Source organism: Sinohyriopsis cumingii, chromosome 9, assembly GCF_028554795.1.
Source record: "Sinohyriopsis cumingii isolate HCF-2022 chromosome 9, ASM2855479v2, whole genome shotgun sequence".
NCBI classification, from domain to species: domain Eukaryota; kingdom Metazoa; phylum Mollusca; class Bivalvia; order Unionida; family Unionidae; genus Sinohyriopsis; species Sinohyriopsis cumingii.
The window spans coordinates 29,770,303-29,784,505 of NC_142969.1; the positions used below are offsets into that span (position 1 = coordinate 29,770,303).

The 14,203-nt window shown below is 32.2% G+C and overlaps 1 long non-coding RNA gene across 1 annotated transcript; it reads right to left on the bottom strand.

Moving 5' to 3' along the window:
- Nucleotides 1–254: 254 nt before the first annotated feature.
- On the bottom strand, nt 255–13,192 carry LOC149791474 (uncharacterized). Its single transcript, XR_016423182.1, has 4 exons — nt 13,007–13,192; nt 8,622–8,786; nt 6,206–6,278; nt 255–556 (listed from the first exon to the last, which is right to left on the bottom strand). It is a non-coding gene; the product is annotated as an uncharacterized LOC149791474 (long non-coding RNA).
- Nucleotides 13,193–14,203: the final 1,011 nt, after the last annotated feature.

Consider the following 14,203-nt stretch of genomic DNA (forward strand, 5'->3'; position numbering starts at 1 on the left):
TATCATAGTTTATTTGAGTGAGTACTAGGTGTATGCAAGTAAATTGTATTCAAATTTCCAAGTAAATTCCAATATGAAAACTATTTCATGCGTGCTGTACAAAACATTATTGTATGAGAATTGTATGAAGATTGGTTGTTTAAAATAATTCTCTGCATATATTCTTCACTGTAATGACATGACTTTGCACTAAAGTCAGGTGCAAAAAGTGTATGGGCTATTCGAGGGTTTAAAAAATAACAAGCATATTAACATTTGGGTAATTTCCTTCTTTTTCGGAATCATAAAACCTGAAGTCTGGGTTCTGTGTTGCATTCCATTACCAGTTAGTTCAAGATTTAATGTTTTCCAGATATTTGTGTGGGGTTATTCCTCTATTGTGACATACTCTGATTGCTCGTTGCTATTCACTCTCTCCAATATATTATTTCCTCTTCCTGATGTGATCCTGATAATTTGATCGTAATTGTCCTGACTAAACACTTCGATGTGAGATTCGTAAAGGCTCACGTTGTTTATGGATGTATTTGTTCTTGAGTTCGAACGGTTTCTTCTTCTGAAACATGAAAGGAAATAGTGATGGATATTCATAATACACACCGTACGGTTTTGTATCTTTCTGTTTCAAGATTCTTCCCAGCTTAGTCTTATTGAAATTAGTTTTACCTCCATAATTACACTAATGGCCAGTAAATCGAATTCTCATGTATTCAATTTAATTGTATATAACGTTTGAGAAAGAAAAATACTAAAATATGATTTATTTATTTTCGTTATTCTTGTAGAATTTTTTTTTATGATTGACATTAAAGAAATCCCCAATTCAACATAAGGGATTATACAATTTTATTATTATCATTATTTCTCGTGCAATTATATGAAATCACTCAGGCATTAAATTCGTACATCCGTCCGCTGATCTAACCATCCCTCCATGTATAAATTACAAACAAGGAGGGTTGAGGTGAAGAATATGAGAATTAAGGAGAGAGAGATACCTTTTAGTTATCAAGACTAGTATAGTTTCGTATTAAATGACCAATAGCCTTGAAAATTACAATAACGTGTATTTCGGCATTGATGGGAGAAGTAACCTGCAGGTATTTTTATATTATCAATCAATATTGTTAAAATTAGGACGAAGATCACCACATCAAACACCTTTATAAATGTGATGTGGAATGAATGAAACTGACTTCTAGATGGACTTACTGCCTAATTTCACCTACGTCATCACTGCGTTAAGGTTCTTCTCTCTCCCCACCCACACCACCACACACGTTCTCCAGCACACACACACACACACACACACACACACACACACACACACACACACACATTACTCAGTTTATTGTGAGAAGGTTTCGAGAACCGACCCCACATGCTGCAACAAAATTAATATTGTCCAAATCTGATATATTATATTTGGTCGTTTATAAATACAACTGGGGAATGTTAATAAGAAATTCGAAGCATGGTAGTCGTGTGTAATATACTTTGTCGTTCCTAAGGTTCACATAGGGTTCAATAAATACAATTGCATGAAATTACTAAGATATTTTCATTAAATATAGACCAGTTAAGGGAAATATGTTTTTATTCATCCTTTTCGTTTGTTTATTTGGTTCATTATTTCAATTAATCGTTGCAAACAATTGTCCAGAATGTAGGATAAATGAATAAAACAGAACTTAAGGCGTCATTTGCTAAACCAAATGTTTACATTTTAGTGAAAGAGTCCAGTTAATTGATGTTATAATGATAATTAAGAACGATGTATCATTGACCATTTTGCTAACAAAATGACAACATCGCATATAACTGACGTCAAATATTGATGCTTGCATTTTAAATCTTAAAGTCCATATATATATATATATATATATATATATATATATATATATATATATATATATATATATATATATATATATATATATATATGCTTTCTGTTCTTAAGGAAAGTAATAAAATGAGCGAAACAGTGTAAGTTTTGTAAAATGCCAATGATGACTTTATCTTTCTAGCATACAAATTAAACATGTAAAGAAAACGAACTTTACGGTATTGTAAAATAAATCCCCCCAAAATCTTATAAAATAAATCTTATAAATCTTATAAGTACTTACACAAGTCATAATGAACAAATAACAGTAAAGGATTTGGAAGTATTTAAAACAAGCGCTGATGTGCATGCGATGAACTGAATAGCAATGATGTGTAATATCTCAAAAATATTATCCAGGAATATATTCTTGCTTGAATTTTCTTTGTAAATAATACGTATATCAAAGAAATTATTTTATATGAGCACTTTGTATTTCCAGTAAATGAATACTTTGAGTAAATAAATTCCAGCCCAAATAAAATATTGGACACAACAATCAGACTGATTTTGCCTCATAGGTTATTGCAGGAATAAATAATATTTCCCATTAAAAAAGATTGCATACCCCTCGACCTTACCTAGGTCACATTAGTATGAAAACATTTCATTGCAGATGGTAATAAATATGTACAAGGTACAATCTTAATTAGTGGTTCTCTTACCCAAATTATAGTGAAAATCATAAAAAAATACAATGTCCTTGACACATACCAAGATAATATTCATTATATGTATCCTTCACTCAGAAAAACGTGAACAATGTTGTTTACAAGACATTTGGAGAATGTCAGCTACAAAAGTGGTATTCTATATAACCCACAACTTATCATGGAACAAGAAAAAAAAAAACCCCTAAAAAACCCATAAAAAACAATGCAAATTAAATATACCCAAGAATATATGCAATGTTTCTCTCGGTTACAAACTCTTCTTACGAAACAAGAAGTATGATATAAGATGCAGTAAAAGGTGAACAACATATATGCTCTTGTGTTCGGACCAGTTAAGGGAAATTTGTTTTCATTCGTCATTTTCGTTTGTCTATTTGGTTCTGTATTTCAATTAATCGTTGCAAACAATTGTCCAAAATGTAAGATAAATGAATAAAGCAGAAGTTAAGGCGGCATTTGCTAAAACAAATGTTCACATTTTAGTGAATGAGTCCAGTTAATTGATGTTGTAATGATAATTAAGAACGATGTATCATTGACCATTTTGCTAACAAAATGACAACATCGCATATAACTGACGTCAAATATTGATGCTTACATTTCAAATCTTGAAGTCCACCAAGGTGAATATATATATATGGCTTTCTGTTCTTAAGGATAGTAATGAAATGAGCGAAACAGTGTAAGTTTTGTAAAATGCCAATTATGATCTTTATGTTTCTAGCATACAAATTGAACTTGTTGAGAAAACGAACTTACGGTATTGTAAAATAAATCCTCAAAAATCTTATAAGTAATTATATAGGTGATAATGAACAAATAACAGGGAATGATTTGGAAGTGTTTAAAAAAAGAGTTGATGTGCATGCGATGGATTGAATAGTAATGATGTGCAATATCTCAAAAATATTATCCAGGAATATATTCTTGCTTGAATTTTTTTATTACAAACAAGTACGTGTATCAAATAAATTATTTTAGAGGAGCACTTTGTATTCCCAGTAAATGAATACTTTGAGTAAATAAATTCCAGCCCAAATAAAATATTGGACACAACAATCAGACTGATTTTGCCTCTTAAGTTATTGCAGGAATAAATAATATTTCCCATTGAAAAAGATTATATACCCCTTGACCTGACTTAGGTCATACTTGTTTGAAAACATTTAATTGTAGATGGTAATGAATATATAACAGATAAAATATTTATTAGTGGTTCTTTTCCCCAAATTATAGTGAAAATCATAAAAAATACAATGTCCTTGACACGTTAAAAGATAATATTCATAATATGTGTCCTTCACTCAGAAAAAGGTGAACAATGTTGTTTACAAGACATTTGGAGAATGTCAGCTACAAAAGTAGTATTCTATATAACCCACAACTTATCATGGAACAAGAAGATAAAACCCCTAAAAAACCTAAAACAAACAATGCAAATTAAATATACCCAACACTATATGCAAGGTTTCTCTCTGTTACAAACTCTTCTTACGAACCAAAAAGTATGATATAAGATGCAGTAAACGGTGAACAATGTTGTTTACGAGACTGTCAATGATTTTGGAGATGGTCAGCTACAAATGCTATTCTGCATAACCCACAACATATATGCTCTTATGTTCCGACCAAGGGATCCACCTTAGCTGATCCATGCTATTGGCATCAATCTAAAATTATGTTAAAGCATCTAGGAACGGTCTTTACTGGTTTAGTGTTATGCTTTACATATATTATTTAAAGAGCTTACAATCATCGTTACTGGAAGAATTGTTATGGTTGAAATTGTGGTTCTTGTGGCAGTATGCTACTCCAGATATGGAAACTAAATAATTGGGATCTATTTTATCATCTATTAAATATGTTAAGACAAATATACATATATTCGGCTTACTTCGGTTCATTACTAACTATAGAGTGCCTATTGAAGGCTACGATTTTAAAATGTATGGATACAAATTTATAAAAAACAAAATCTGTTATGAGCATGTAAAAATACGTAAATGTTGTTGTATGTAATACTACAATCAGATCAAATTTCAACTTGATGCAACTCATACCCACACAACGTAAAAGCATCAGCAACATTTTACGTGTCTATATGCAGGCCATTGGCACTGCTACCTTTTGAATACCCAATGAAAACATAAAGTAATTGTATATTTTATGTACCAGATGGTCATATTTATTCTTCTTTTGCATGTTGCCTGACTGAATTGTCACAAAATGCACGATGTGAGTGAGATACATTATGGAATACTATAACTGAAGCATATATATATATATATTGGTGAGTGTGCAGTCAGTGACATTTTGTTACAAATACTTGTTTTTATGCATTAACTATGACAATGTATAGATAGTGTTGTGTGTAGATTTTCAACGATGATGTTTCACGACAACCCGTTCAAGTTCTTATGAAGGGTGAACAGTGTCGCTAGAGCATCCATTGATGAGTCGCAAAGCTGGACATTACCATCAACACTACAAAATGCAGGACCACATAAAACACTTTATTCTAATTTTTACTACTCCAGCTGTTTCATAATAAGTTGTTCTCACATCTCCGCCTGTACGTCACCGTACGTTCACAATTGTCACACGATAAGGACGTATGTAGAACTTTTCCTACATTGAAAAGGATAGCTTTATTGGAAAGAATGATATGGTTGTCCCTTACTTATATATACTTATTATATATGTCATCTACGTTTTCTATGGGAGGTTGAAATGGTTTAAGATGCGTTTCCTCATCAACATTATTACGCGTTTAATCAAAGCTTGGTTCAGAATCTTTCGTAGTCTGTTGAGCGTCTGTTCATATATATTGTAGTGGGTAAAATTTGTGTTGTCATATGTGTCACATGTGCTATAGGAATTAGTTTTGAAATTTGTGTGATCGTAGGTTTCGTCCAACGTTGTCTTTCCGAATGTAATTGTACTGTCATAAGTATCTTCCAGTAATTGCTTATTGTGGTTGTATGTGTTGTCGGGCACTCTTTCCATGGTGTTAATCATAATGTCGTAGGCATTTTGTGTAGTTTCGCTTTGACTTGGTCGCATCGTTTGAACAGTCACATACGCTGCATTTTGGACATTTGATTATCCCATTCCAAGGAAGGTCTAATATTCGGATTGTCAGTGTTTGTCACTGACTGTCTGATGTTGCTTTTATCTGAAAATATATGATCCTTTCGTGGCTTTCTTCTCCTGCAAAATAACACTGCAGTGTAATTTTTCCGGTACCATAAGCAATAGTTAACACCGGACCATCGAAAGATATCAACAATATCATCTGCCTTCTCAACCACTTAAGTTATAAGATAGAATATATTGTTAAAGAGAGCGAAAGTATTATCTTTGATTTTAAAACCCTTAGCAGAGTTTTAGCACCTTCGTCTTCTATAACAAAGTACAGTATTGTTAAGTTTGAATGAAATACGTTGTCTACTAAATTGTTTTTTTTCTTTCTGCTGTATACCTTTATTCGTACATTTTTATTTTTGTGGCTTTCATTATACACCCTTTAACCAATAATATGCTAATGGGCGGTTAAACCCAATGCATGAATACATGATCAGTCTTTAAATGTATTAAAAGCATTGGTAATTGCTGATAGACATCAACATGATTTCGTTTTCCATACCTGTAGTAGCATGCTGCCCCAAGCACCACAACTGCAACCATACCAATACTTCCGATACCAATGATTGCATACTCTGCAAATCATATATATATATATATATATATATATATATATATATATATATATATATATATATATATATATATATATATATATATATATATATATATATATATATATATATATATATATATATATATATATATATATATATATATATATATATATATATATATATATATATATATATATATATATATATATATATATATATATATATATATATATATATATATATATATATATATATATATATGTCATAAACTTAAATCAGGATGAAGCTACTCTGGATACTTAGACATAATTTCAATCTGACATCAGTAGTAAAATACCGTTATGATGGATCACAATGTATGAACTTCTAAAATACTTATATGTGATTGCTACGAATGGATCATTTGTAATTGATATATCCAAGACCTTAATTGGATCAAATCGTCATTGTACTAAACAATACTAGCATCAAGTTACACTAATATATAGTCATATTTATCAAATAGTTCTCTCAAGTTCTGGTCTAAGTATTCATTAGGTGCAGTTTGCCTGCTTCTGTTGAATATTTCATTCAACCATTTAATACGTATCTTCTGATTGTAAGCAATGAAAATGGAGTATTTTCAAAGTTAAAAGTGCTAGTCTCACCGCTATTTGTACAAGGAGACCTTAGGTAATGTGGAACAATTTGACCAGTTGAGAAATCTATCTAAAATGATTCATACATTTCTTTAATGAATAAATATCATTGAAATTATTTTTCCTTTATAGGGTGTTGTGTAACAAACACACTACGCAACTGTTCTCTATAAATAACACTCTAGCTGTTTCATGAAACGTACAGATATTACATAGAAAGGACTCTTTTGCCTAACGTGAGATTAACACAAACGAATGGCGTTAGGAATGTGTCATGAGAATGCTTGAATATAAAAAATTCTGACGAATAATTGACAAAATTATCACTTTTGAATATTTAAACAGAATATATGGAATAATGTACGCGGTTGAACATAAAAGATATGAATCTTCAATGACTTTTCTTTTCGAGATATATGTTATGACATACATGTCATTATAGAAAAACAACATCATTATAGAAAAAGCGTACGAATTGGTCTAACAAGGAGCAAACGTGAATCAGCTACACATGAAAGTTGTATTCACATATCACTGAATCTATCTGTGTGAAGTAGAAAGAGAGTGTAATAAATAATGACATTTGAGAAATGTACAGCAGTAACAGTCCGTGAAAGTACAGCCAATGAGTAGTACAATCTTAGCTTGTATAATTTAAATCCTTATCCACACATACGCATGACCAGTAAGATACAATAGGGGCAATATATAAAATAAATAACACCTGCATGGCTGATTTCAGAATGCGATTAAAGTGATGGAAAAACATAAGAATGAACACGAACAATATTGCTTTTTTTCCTCACGTAACCAACTTCCACTTTTTGACATTTTCATATCATGACCTCTCAACATATCTGTCAGTTGATACCCACAAAGCAAGTATCACGTCAACATACTTGTGCTTCTTCTACTAGGTTGAAGATTGAATTCGATATTAAACAGGGGTAAAAGTTGCAGAAACCGTTCATATTCATAACAAGGAGTTTACACCCCACAGTCTGGAGAGAACAAGTGGATACGTTTGAAATGATTATATAAACTTTGGAAATGTTCAACCTTAGGTTATCTCTTATTAAATCCACTGGAACTGTAATTAACATTGCAGCAAAGATAAACACAGATATCGGGGATTACACACTGTGACATTCATTTTGACATTTTGTATGAACGAGGAAGTGTATCCTTCGCCGCAAGTTAACTTCAGTACAACATAAAATTAGATGGAATGTACATGTAACGCTAGGAACACTTCATTTGGAACACTGCTGCGATAAAAAAATTCACTTTGCCATAAAATGTGGCTCATATGCACATCTTTAATCAGTTACATGATCAGATGCAAATAGAGGAATTTATTTATAGAAATGTAAGGATAATTGGAGCTGCCAACTATGCTTTAATTCGTAGAATAGTAACTGATTTGCGTTTTAGTTAGTAATGAAGCATTATATAAACTCTCATCATGATGAGACAGAAAGAAAGGGAAGGAGTGAGGAGGACAAGGAAAAATAAGAAGAAAACTACACATGTTATTGTGATGTTTCAAATGTCTGAAGAATGTCATACCAGTAGCAATCATGAACTTATACAATCAAATTCAACATAAACATTAATTTACCGCTTTCTGTTGTAAACGAGCAGAAATTACATTTACAATCAAATGTAATCATCGGTATCAAACCAAATGAAAACTAATTATATTTTTTATGGAATGGATTACCTGTAGGCGACAAATTGGTTGTCGTCGATGTACCTGTCGTCGTTGAAATAGTGGTACTAGTCCCACCTGTAGTAGGAGTGTTGGCAGTTGTAGAAGTGTTAGGATTGACGGAAGTGCTGATAGAAGTACTAGGTGTTGTTGAGGTGGAGCTGGAACTATCTGGAGCTTAAATGGAAGCCGTATATATTATATTGAATGTTGCCGCCAGCTTAAAATCAGCAATTATCATTTGCTTAATTCAAATTTATCGTTCTTAAGTAGGTTGATTTTAAATTGTTAACTTATAGAAAAAAACAAAAATCCTTTACGAACTGAAATGCACATGACAGGCCCATATATTCATGTGGGTCACATGACTACAATCCTTGAGATTTTGTTACTTGGCTTTCAGATCGATATAGTTGAATCATATCTATAGCTAAGCTGAATGAGACCATGGCTTTACGTGTTTGTGACAGCGAATGTGCCTTTTGGAGACATATGACAGGCATTAAGACTTAAAAAACTTTTAAAAAAACACGGTAGTACGGGTCTCTTGTACGGGAAACTTTCGCCGAGTTGCTATGCATAGGAATAAATGAATTCTCGCGAAATATAAACCATTGTTCAGGAGTTCTTATCTAGTAGCAGTAAAATACTTACTCCACTGCTGCCACAACGATTAGCATCATTAATGATGATGATAATAATAATAATAATAATAATAATAATAATAATATCTCGTTCGTGTATCAAGGCATACTTACATCATGTGGAAGATATCCATAACATATCCATCTGTAATACTGTTTCTTTTATTTAGTCATGACAGTGTTAAGTATTACGTTGACCTTATAAATAAAGCCTGGATTGGGGCTCTTATCTCAAAGAGTCGAATGCGTTTTTCTTCTATCTTCATATTTCCTTCAAATTGCAATCTTACAAAGATGATTCTATTCAGTTTGGGGTCATACGTCTCGAAAGTGCTTGAGGATGTTGAAAACAATAGCGGAAAGTTTATTTTATATTGGACTTATCACATGATGCAGAATTATTCATGTATGCCGCAACTGCTGCTTACCAACATATTACTAATGCTACTAATTAGCATTTGTAATATTCGAGTCATTACCTAGACATGAACCAGGTGTAAGCTCGATGTTATCCTGTCCTTTTTCTCTGTTTTGTTCATGCTTTATCATAGAGTCAAATTGTTACAATTGCACTATTTGGTACCACAAGTATAAAGGCTGGGGGAAGTCATGCCTTGTTTTAGATATCAAAGTTTGTAAAGGTTTTCATTAGTCTGTTGCTATCTCCTTCTTGAACGTGATCTTTGGTTTTTTATGTCAGCACTTGTCATAATTCGATTCCAAATTTCGAGGCGATGAAAATTGGCTCTATATTTTGTATTGTGTCTAAAGCAGGATGTTTATGATTCCACGGAGAACTATGCAGATAATGTGCTTTGTCTTAAAAAGATCAAAACAATTTGAATGATTCATAATATAGATTGAGCAATACATACAAAATGTTGCGAACATATAACAATTTTTATATCAGGTAACACGTACAAAACAAAAGTGTATTTTTATAGGATTTGTTGAAATAGCGAGATAAAATTGTGATTCTGCATTTTTGATCTATTACCAATCATGTAGATTGAACATTAATCCACTCGTTTTAACTTTATTTTACTCCCTACAGGAAAAGATACGAAAACAATAAGTTCAATGAATGAAGTTGTATTTTCTCTATGCAAACATTTAGACATTTTGTTTCTTGGACTAGGATAGTTATATGTGCGGTATTTGAAGACACTAAAGAAGAATACATGGATTATTAGTAAATTTGAAGAAAAAAAAACAATCATAGGGCAGGGTCATATTCGAGAGAACTCTTAACGACATGGACTGGTTACGCGAAATTCTTCTTTTTCCGTATTTATCTACTTGTGTCCAGCAATCGAATTCAAAGTTTTGAACAAATATTACAATAGAAAGAACGCTATCTACTACTTCTACTTCTACCACTACTAATAATTACAATACAAATAAAATCAGTGGTTACATTTGGTATCTTCCACGATGAAACTCTGATCCTGAGGTCAAGCGAGTTATGTTTGAAATTTGTTACGTAGCTACTTTTAGTTTTATTTTCTTCGTTTCCTTATTCCACTAAATGGAAACATATGGAAACGTGTGTAGTAGAAAACACACGATAATTAACTATTTGATAAAATGGATACTATTGACTGTATTAATAGGAATATGATGTTTTTTTGTGTTGTTTACTCAATTTATCGAAGTCTTCAAAGCCGCTTTGCATGTTTGTAAGTTTCATCTGTGCAGCATGTTGGTACCTAACTGTGACGATGGATTTAATTGGACCATACAACGACTAACATTTTCAATATCATGTGTTTTCGTTGTCTAATAAGTTTATCAGTTCTGCAAGGAAACATTTGTACCCAGCTTTCGTGGTTCTGTACCATAGGAAAATGACCTATTTCAATGCTGTATAAAAAACTATTTTCAGAGAAAATTCGCAATGAGTAGATATTCTCTTTGGGCGTGTTGAGAAGTTTTAAAGACATACACTCATGAGTATCTTTATGATAAAATATAAACCGATAGCATTGTCAAAGGAATATCTTTAACTCTTGACGACATGATTAGAAACCAAAGTAACACCGTGACCGAATGCATGATCGTACATAGTAACCCTGATGTAAACAGAGGCACCAGTATCTTCACATATATAGTTCCTGTTAATTCTGAACGCATTTGAGAGAGAACGTTTTCTGTGGAATAATTGAAATATAATTAGCTTTTTTAATATCTGATCTCACGTCTATTGTAATATATTCGCAAGGGACATGCTCATATTTGACGCGCATTCATCGTCTTACAGTCGCATTTCATATACCACCTATTCTGGTTTTTGCATTTTCGCATTGCCCTTTCACCTTCATATATTTTGCGGTCTCCTCCAGGGTAGCCGCTTGTTCAAGATGTTTCAATTGCTTTACGGTACGTGCAATTTCCTCGGAAATAGTTTGACTAACATTTACGGAATAAAATCTACATGCCCCACGAGTCATCATGCACAACAATTAGCAAACTTATACTTGCGATGTCTTGGGTTTTGTGCCATGTGCAATTGAGCTAAGGGAATGCATTCATGTATGTTAACAAGTAATCGCTAATGAGAACATTTGTCCCTATGTGATGTCTAGTAAAAATGTTTTGAAGTATAGTATGTTGTCTCCATCCCCGGAAACCGTATTTAATTTGGATCCCACCTAAGTCTTACCTAAATGTTGACTAGTTTTAGAATTAAGGTAATAAGAGATGCAAAGTTGTGTATCAGAAAAATATAAATTTTACATATAAGATGAGTCTTGGGTATTCAGGTCAGTGAAAACTAATTTTACTATCCTTTCTCATGAATATATTGCACTTTATTTATAAACCCAAACTTTGCAATGAATTGTATTTTTTATGGACTGATTTCATGTATCCATATAACGGCAGTAATGCTAGCTTGTGTGAAAGGAATAAAATCATCTATGGAGTATTTGATGAAGTCAAGGCATAGGTTTTCATACGATTGAAAGTTTAAGAAGCAAAGATTATAGGGAATCGTCACCCGAATAAATCATGTTAGTCGTGATAGGTGAAAGAGAGGATTTCTTTGAAAATAGCTTTAAGAGATGAAAAATTAAATTCAGACTAAACATTTTAAAAACCTATCACACTGATCTATTTGGTGGCATTTGATGTACAAAAGTTTACATCTTAAATTCAACAAAAGTATTTTTTGAACATTAATTTTAGACATCAGTTGTCCTTTGAGCCTGCCTATCTGAATCTAAATATTAAGCTGTCAATGCTTTGGATAGGGAAACATGAGAATTACCGGAAATTTCGTCCATAGATCTCGTCTAATTACGTATACTAGTAATCTTCGTTGTTCTTTGCAAATTTCTCGACCATATTGTGGTCTCTATGGCAACTTTGCACCTTTGATTCCAAGGCTTATATCCACACAGCTTTTTTGGCCATTCAGTTAGATAAGCAAAGAGAAGACTTCGTCCTTATTCCAATGTTAATATTGCTTACATACAAACAGCAACGTGCAGCGGGTCAGACGGAGAAGCAAGGGGAATAAGATTTCGGTTATTCATGTATTTAAACAAATGTGAATTAGCTCATTGTCACGTTCGAATTAACCTGGATCAAATGTATCTGGATGTTGTTTAAGTAATTTACAAGAACAATATGCTCCCTGTCTACTTACAAGAACATAATATTGCAAAGGATATATATATATATATATATATATATATATATATATATATATATATATATATATATATATATATATATATATAATGTACTCACTGGTATTGTTGCAAAGAACTTCGTGCGCATGGAAAATCAGCGTTGCGAAAAACCATCTGTCAATCGTCAGCATTTTGTTGTCTTCATTACAATTCAAAGTTGTGTTATGTTTATTACATTTATCTTCTCTCTGATAATAAAGTGCATTGTTGTTTGAACAAAAGTGGGCACGTCCGGCTAGGTTTATGGAGTATATTGTTATCATTAAATTTCCGCGTGTTGTGAGAAAGAAAGGAAAATCCTAAATTCACACACGTACCGTCAGATATTAATTTGTGGTTTGATCCATAATCAGAGAGAGAGAGTGAGAGAGAGAGAGAGAGAGAGAGAGAGAGAGAGAGAGAGAGAGAGATAATTAAATAGACCTAAAGATGGAAATATAGGTTATGCTTATGTCGAAAACATTCTTTGGGAAAAATGAGGAAGCAAATCACATGTTAGTTAACTCTATATTACGACTTTTTCGGAAGGTATGCCTACACTTGCTCGTTCAAAGCCACTTTGGCTGATGTGGGGCATTTTTATTTCGTGGATTCACCTCTTGTAGTGCAATGTTGCAAGTTTGATCTGATGTAGATTATTTCATTACAATTGAAAAATTACAATAATATTTCAGCAATAAGTCAAGAATAAATGATGGTCCTATTAATTGTCCACAATGCCTTTTTAGTGTGTGATTTCCATGTCTGCAACAGTCAATACCATGATTTGCAGAACCCGAGTTTTATTTATCTCAATCATCGTTACTGAGCAAATTATATTCTGATCGATTGTGATATAAATAAAATGAAATATTGTTGTTTCAAAGTAAATCCCATTGACTGAACCCGAAGATAAAATTTTAAATAGCCTGTCACTAATCAAAGAAATTCGTACCGTTAAAAATTGTTTTAAACACCCATGGTTAAGTGACAGGAGAATGATTATGAATTATGTTCTACCTTGCTCGACCTGATCATCATATGTCATATTAAGTTTCATATTTAATTGAAAAATTTAAAAGTTATCTGTCTAATACCGGTTCAGAAGATTTAGTAATTATTTTATTAACTGTAATAAAGCGACTATATTTATTTTGTGAAACGAAGACATATGTTTCATACTACTGACTACAGCAATTGAAGTAATATTGCCCTTGCTTTAATTCTTGTCATCATTTCCTTATTACGAATATATTAACTCGCGTTGTGAACATAA